Source organism: Tupaia chinensis, unplaced genomic scaffold (genome assembly GCF_000334495.1).
Source record: "Tupaia chinensis unplaced genomic scaffold, TupChi_1.0 Scaffold000527_1, whole genome shotgun sequence".
In the NCBI taxonomy this organism is placed as follows: Eukaryota; Metazoa; Chordata; class Mammalia; order Scandentia; family Tupaiidae; genus Tupaia; species Tupaia belangeri.
Window position 1 is genome coordinate 8,677,448 of NW_006160040.1, and position 6,656 is coordinate 8,684,103.

The 6,656-nt window shown below is 38.8% G+C and overlaps 1 pseudogene; it reads left to right on the forward strand.

Annotated features, from left to right (window-relative positions):
- Nucleotides 1-400: 400 nt before the first annotated feature.
- LOC114009361 (thymidine kinase 2, mitochondrial-like) overlaps nucleotides 401-6,656 on the forward strand; it is a 6,532-nt pseudogene continuing 276 nt past the window's right edge.

Consider the following 6,656-nt stretch of genomic DNA (forward strand, 5'->3'; position numbering starts at 1 on the left):
AAAAAAAAGAAAAAGACTCTTGGACAACTACAGGTGCTGACCATTGTGCAGTCAAAAATTTACGTATAACTTTTGACTTCATCAAAATTTAACTACTAATAGCTTGCTTCGGCCTGGGCAGGAGCTGAGAAAGAGGCACCCGTCCTATCCCTGCTTCTGTCTCCTTCCCTCCCACCACAGGGCTAGTTCAGCCTCCTCTGCTCCAGTCTTAGAGCAAGACAATAGGGTGAGAAGATCCACCTCATATCATACTACTAGAGTTGCACCTGATGCTAAGTTGGAGCAGATTTGGAGGCATATCCCCGCTCCCAGAACCTTCTAGCTGAGCAGTGAGCAGTCATCCCAGAGGAATAGCCAAGATTGCTTACTCACTTTTCAACTCCACTTGGGCAACGTCTTCATGGCAATCAGGAAGAGGGCAAGAGCCACACCCATAATGAAAACACTCCAGATGATGGCTGGACATCACCTAGGAAAGCAGCAGCTGGGAGAGGAACCCAAAGGAGCAGCTGAGAGGACAGGGACAAAAGTTCTAGCCACCCCAGATCACAGGCACGATGCATGGCCACAGCTGGGTACCTCTGGGACAGAGAAGAAGCCTGTAGGTCCGTTCCTAAAACTCAGGAGAGGGGAAGGGAGTGAGGGGCCCAGCACAAAGACACCCTCAATCCATATCTCACAATTTGACTCCCTGGGAGCCAACTCAGCCTGAGAGAAAAGGAGGCACCCTAGAATCAAGAGTGTGCTTTGAAAATGCAGGCACACCAGACTTGTTTTTTATTTCCTTACTTAGGGGAAAAATCTCTTATTTTAAAAGTGGTCAGTTTGGTGTTAGATTAAAATAGAAAAGAAAGAGGGACCAGCAGGTGGCATAATGGTTACATCACTGGACTCCCATGTAGTCGACTGTGATTCAAGTCCCAGACCTGGTGGCTTAAAACTCACACTCCGCACATCTGCTTGTGTGCTCAAACCCTGAGAGGAGAATGGAAGGGAGAAGGGATTGTGGCATGGCCACCCCACAGGGGGTGTGCTCTCTCTCTCTCTCTGTCTCTCTAGTGAGCACACACTTTCTATAGTAAAAATTTCTCTTTATAAAAAGCAAGAAGGAAAAAAGAAAAGAAAATTTACAAATACATGGATGTAAGTAGTTCAAACCTGTGTTGTTCAGCGTCATCCTATAGTTATTTGTGATGTTTAATAAGTCTAAAGCTTAGTTGGGGGTGGGGGGAGAATAACACTTTTTAAAGCCTCGTCAATTTGCATAGCTTACAAATCGAAGAACTGGAACATGAACATGTGGCCCTCTGATTTTAGAGATCCACAGCCTTGGTCTTGCTACCCACACATAACCCTTTTCTATCAACATCATCACCATTTTATCACTCCTTTCTTCCCAAAGCTGTTCCCTGTTGGTCACATGTAAAAGCATGCATTTTGCTAGCAGAGAAAACACAAAGAATATGGATGGACTCCAAGTTTCTGAGGCCAGTCATCAGCCCTGAAAATCCTCTAAATGCCTGTAGTAACTATGCCTTACTACAAGAAAGGAAATAATGTTCTTCATGGATTTTATTCCTTAATTTCCAAACTGTTAAATTATGAATGATTTTCTAGGAAAGTGAGTCAAGCATCATCCTTAGATACTGGACCAGTGCCTTGGTCCTCAGTGGGTGGTTTCAATGGCTTAGGAATACAACACCTGGAATCGGCAGGTGACCTGGTGTTTAAGGGCGCTGGACTCCCACATGGTGGACCTTGGTTCGAGTCCTGGACCCAGCTTACTTTCTCATTTTCCCTTTCTTTTTCCCTTACTCTGTCTTTCTCTGGTCAAAATTAAAATAAATAAATAAAATAAAAAATAAAAGAATACAGCACCAAGATGGAGAGCTACTATTATATGCCCTTATTCATCTTTAATTGGATTGGTTGGATTTCTTTTTTATTTTTTTTTAAGCTTACTATTGGGCATGTGTGCTCACCAGGGAGAAGAGAGAGAGAGAGAGAGAGAGAGAGAGAGAGAGAAAATGAGAAATTTCTTCCCAAGGGAGATGGACACACTGCAATCCCTTGGCCTCCATTTTTGTCTCGGGATTTTGGGAACACATGCACATATGCCAAGAGTGTTTTTCAAGTCTCGGATTGAATCACACAGTTGGCCATGTGGTTTCCAGCTGTCTGAACCACCTCCACTGGCGGGCTCGATTTCATTTCATATGGCTTATCACACCTATAATTATTTTCTAAGTTCTTTATGTCCTCAGTGTAATTTATTTCAGTTGCAACTTACTTGTTGCATCTATAAAACTATTTCCAAAATTAAACGTTATTGAAATCTATAATTAACGTGACACAAACTAGCTCACCCACTCTAACCATTGTAAATTTTTGTGTCTTGATTACAGTCTTCCAGGAGGAAAAAAGGCTCTCTGGGGGGAGGTGATATATGTAAATTCCAAAACAATTTCCTTTGTTCTTCACTGTTGGACAAGATTTTCTCCCCAGTTTCCTGTGGTAGGAGAAAATTTAGATCAAACATGTGGTGTTTTGTTTTTGTTCACAGTACTGGGTCATCAGTTCTCCCTTATTTCACAAATTCATACTTAGGAAAGGAGGTGCTGAATTATCTTCTCCTAATAACTCCTTCATGAAGCTCCTAGAAATAGTCTGATATTTGAGACTGAGGGAAATGGAAGCAGCATAACATTTAGGCACATGGGTCATAAGAAATCCATTCTATTTCCTATGTCTAATTGGCAATAAAATGGAGTGTAATAATTTATATTTATGTAGACATAGTATTTCATTTGCTTGCTCTGGGTAGAAGCAACATATCATATGCATCTGTGCTTAGTATTTTAAATCTCTATCTAGAATTAAAACCAGAAATTAAAAGTCTGGGGGATTAGTTCCATTTCAGCGTTCATCAATAATACTTAATTACCTGGAGCAACTGCAAATATCTGTTTAGATCTTGGTATTATATCTTTTATATTACATATACATTTGTATGTAATACATATGACATATGTAATTCATGCCTATTATAGGAAAGATAACTGTTAAACAAAATAATTTGCCTGACTACCCCATTTATTGATCTTTCTAGAGAGCTAAATTTATCTGCTAATAATTTTCTGTATATTTACATTATATTTTATTTTATTATTATTTATTCATTTATTTATTTATTTTACATACTTTCACTGAACATCACCACAGCATACAAAATGCGATTTTCCAGCCAGAATACACTGTAAATTGGCTTAATCATACATGTTATCATCAACAAATAATTTTCCATTTCTTGCTTCTTGTGTATATATATGTATGTGTGTGTGTGTGTGTGTGTGTGTGTGTGTATGTGTGTGTATTTCCCCCCCTATTTCTCACCCTCTGCCATTCCCCATCCTCCTCTCACCCTCTCTCTGGTATCTACTGTTGTTTTCCCTTCTTTTATTCTTTCCCATATTGTATTGATTCACAAAATATCTTAATTAATCTAAATACTTTCAACAGTAAGTTCAGCTGATATGTACATATCTGTGAGCAAAGTTGACTTTAGGCATGAAACTCTGTGGGTAAAATGAATATACTATAAAATAGCATGTAGCTGAGGCTATATAGCTTACTGTGGTTACTAAATAGGTATTTTTTTAAATACATTTTTTAATTTCAAGAAAGGCAGTTTTAGCTTTAATAAATCAAAATCAAAAAATGTTAAGAGAACCGTGCTTAATTATATTTTACTATACATTTGTGTATCTCTAATTTCATCAGTAAAGAACTTGTATAATTGGAGGCTTCTGGTTTTAATCAACAGACCCAAGAAAACTTCCATACACTAAACACGCAGGTGAGCAAAATGCCTGGTTTGTTTGCTTGCTTGTCTCAAAGTTGGGGCTCTTTGTCTCACCCTTGTCCACCAAGGAGAGGACTTAACAATAAAAATGATGTTGGTGTAAATGAGCATTTACTTCTAAAAATTTAATTGTAGGTATTTTTAAGGCCAAATTGGAATAAACATAACAAATATGAGGGCATTAAGGTTATATGTAGTTCTATAGTCAAACCTTAATTTGTTGCAGAATTTTTGTATTTTATTTTTGTTTTGGTTTGGTTTTTGGCAGCGGAAACAACAAGAGATGATATGAAGGACATAATCTTTTTTAAAATAATGAAGAAAGTACTGATCTGTGCTTCTCAACGCCCCAATTTAGAAAGAAATTTACTCTCTGTAAAGTAGTAACATCTATAACAAACAGCATGCTCTGTCCTCTGTAAAAGATACAGTAAATATATAGAGATGTTAATATACATGGAGAAACTTGGGAGAGCTCATTGGGAAATAGAATTCGAGTATTAGTTTATTTTGGAGCAAAATAGTTTGAAATTCATGCATAGTTTTTTCTTAATATAGTTTTTTCATGGACTTTTTGAAGGCACTCTTCATTTATATGTGCGTGTCTGGATAATACAAACAACCTGCACGTGTTGGAATATCTAAAACTTCTATTAATGTGAACTGAGTTTTATTATAATGAAGTAAGCCTATGAAGGTTTTGGATGTAAGACGAATCCTAAAATAAATTACTTTCGTCCTGGGAGACTACTGTCCAACTAAAAAGGAGATGGTCCTCCTACTAAGTTAAAAGATGGCTGAAACCACAAAAGTTGGCGCAGCTTTATCCAGTACCATCCTCGAAAGGAAGAGAGAAAAATGTGGCCTTTAATTTAAAAAGAAATGAGTGTTTTTCTTTTATTATCATTTTTATTGTAATATATTAATTGTGCATACTTATAGGATAAAATGTGATTTTTCAGAGGAAGAATACAGTATTATGTATTGATCATATCAGAGCAACTAGCATATCTATCATTGTAGCAATTTGTTGTTACATTGGGAATATTCAAAATCTCTTTGAGCTATTTTGAGATATATAGTAGATATTTATTAACTCCATTCACCCTACTGTGTCTAATATAGAAATTGTTCCTCTTTTCTACCTTAATTTAGCTTCCATTAGTCAACATATCTATCCTTCCCAGCCTAGAGTAATTATTTTTTTATTTTTTATTTTTTTGGAGAAATTTTTTGCTGTAGAGCATGTGTGCTCTCCAGAAAGACAGAGAGACAGAGAGATAGAAAGTGAGAAATCACCCCCCAGGGGGCATGCCTGTGCTGCAATCCCTTCTCCTCCATTCTCCTCTCAGGATCTTGGGCATGCACGCGCACACCCCTGGCATGAGTTTAAGCCGCTGGGTCCGGGACTCGAACCGTGTTCAGCTACCTGCGAGTTCAGATACATAGCCATTACGCTAACTGCTGGTCTCAAGAGTAATTATTTTTTAACTATCAGTTTCTATGAGGTTATTTCTTTCATTTCTAGATATGAGTTAGAACATTTGTTTTTTGTTTTTTGTTTTTTTTTTCCTGTGGCTGGCTTATTTTACTAAACATAATATCAATTAACATATTTTCTTTATCCTTTCATTTGTTGATGGATACTTGGGTTAATTCCATAACTTGGCTATTGTGAATAGTGTTGCAATAAACATTGGGATACAGGTTTCTTGATGGCATACTGATTTCCTATCCTCTGGGTATATATCTAAAAGTGGAATCATATTGCAGGTCTATTTTTAGTTTTATGAGAAATCTCCACCTATTTTCCATAATGGCTGTATTCATTTACATTCCCACTAACTATGTGGAAAAGTTCCATTTTCTCTGCATCCTCACTTTCTCATTTGTAAAACAGACTCATATATCTCATATATGGTAGAAAGGGCATATTCCTGATATCATTTTACCAGGCTAATTCTTTTTTGCTTTAGGGTGTGTGTACTCACCAGAGAGACAGAGACAGATAGAAAGTAAGAAATCACACCCCTCCCCCCCGTGGGGATGACCACACCACAACCCCTGGGGGGTGATTTCTCTCTATCTGTCTATCTCTCCAGCAAGTGCATGCGACGTATAGCAAAATATATATAATGTAGCCAGTGTGCTGTAAGCCAGTGAGCTAGGGAGCCCGGGGACCCCCTCCTTGGACACTAGGCCATGGAGGGCACAGTGCTGGGCCTGGCCTCTAGTCACAGAAAATGAAAAAGAGAAAAAATCAATAATTGTATCAAGGGCGATATTGCAAATGAGAAGACAGTGTGCTTGGACTTCTCCAACACAACAGGTGTTGAGGTGTTAACGGAGCCCGTGCCCAAGTGGAGAAATGTCCATGGCCATAATCCTCTGGCCTGGTGTAGCACGATGCCTGCCAATGGGGTCTCACATTGCAGATGTATGTGCAGCTTGCCATGCTGGCCCAGTACACTCGTCCTCAGTGGAAAGATGACTGAGGTTCTGTCAAATTATTTGACTGGGTTGTGAGAAACATATGTCCATGGATTTGACAGTTTTTCTCCAGACCACTCTTGAGACCTATTACTGGAGGTTGGAGATGTGATGCAGGGAGAAGGAGGCCATTCCACTGGCACACCTGGATGCTGTTCACCTCTACGAGGAGTGACTGGCTCATGAAAGGAAGCCTTTTCCCTGTGGCAGCCCTGTTCCGGTGATCGAAGCTGACCACAATACAGAGAATGTTAGAATGTTGTCTCTTGCCCCAGGTCACCTCAAATTGAGAGCTGGTCCCCTA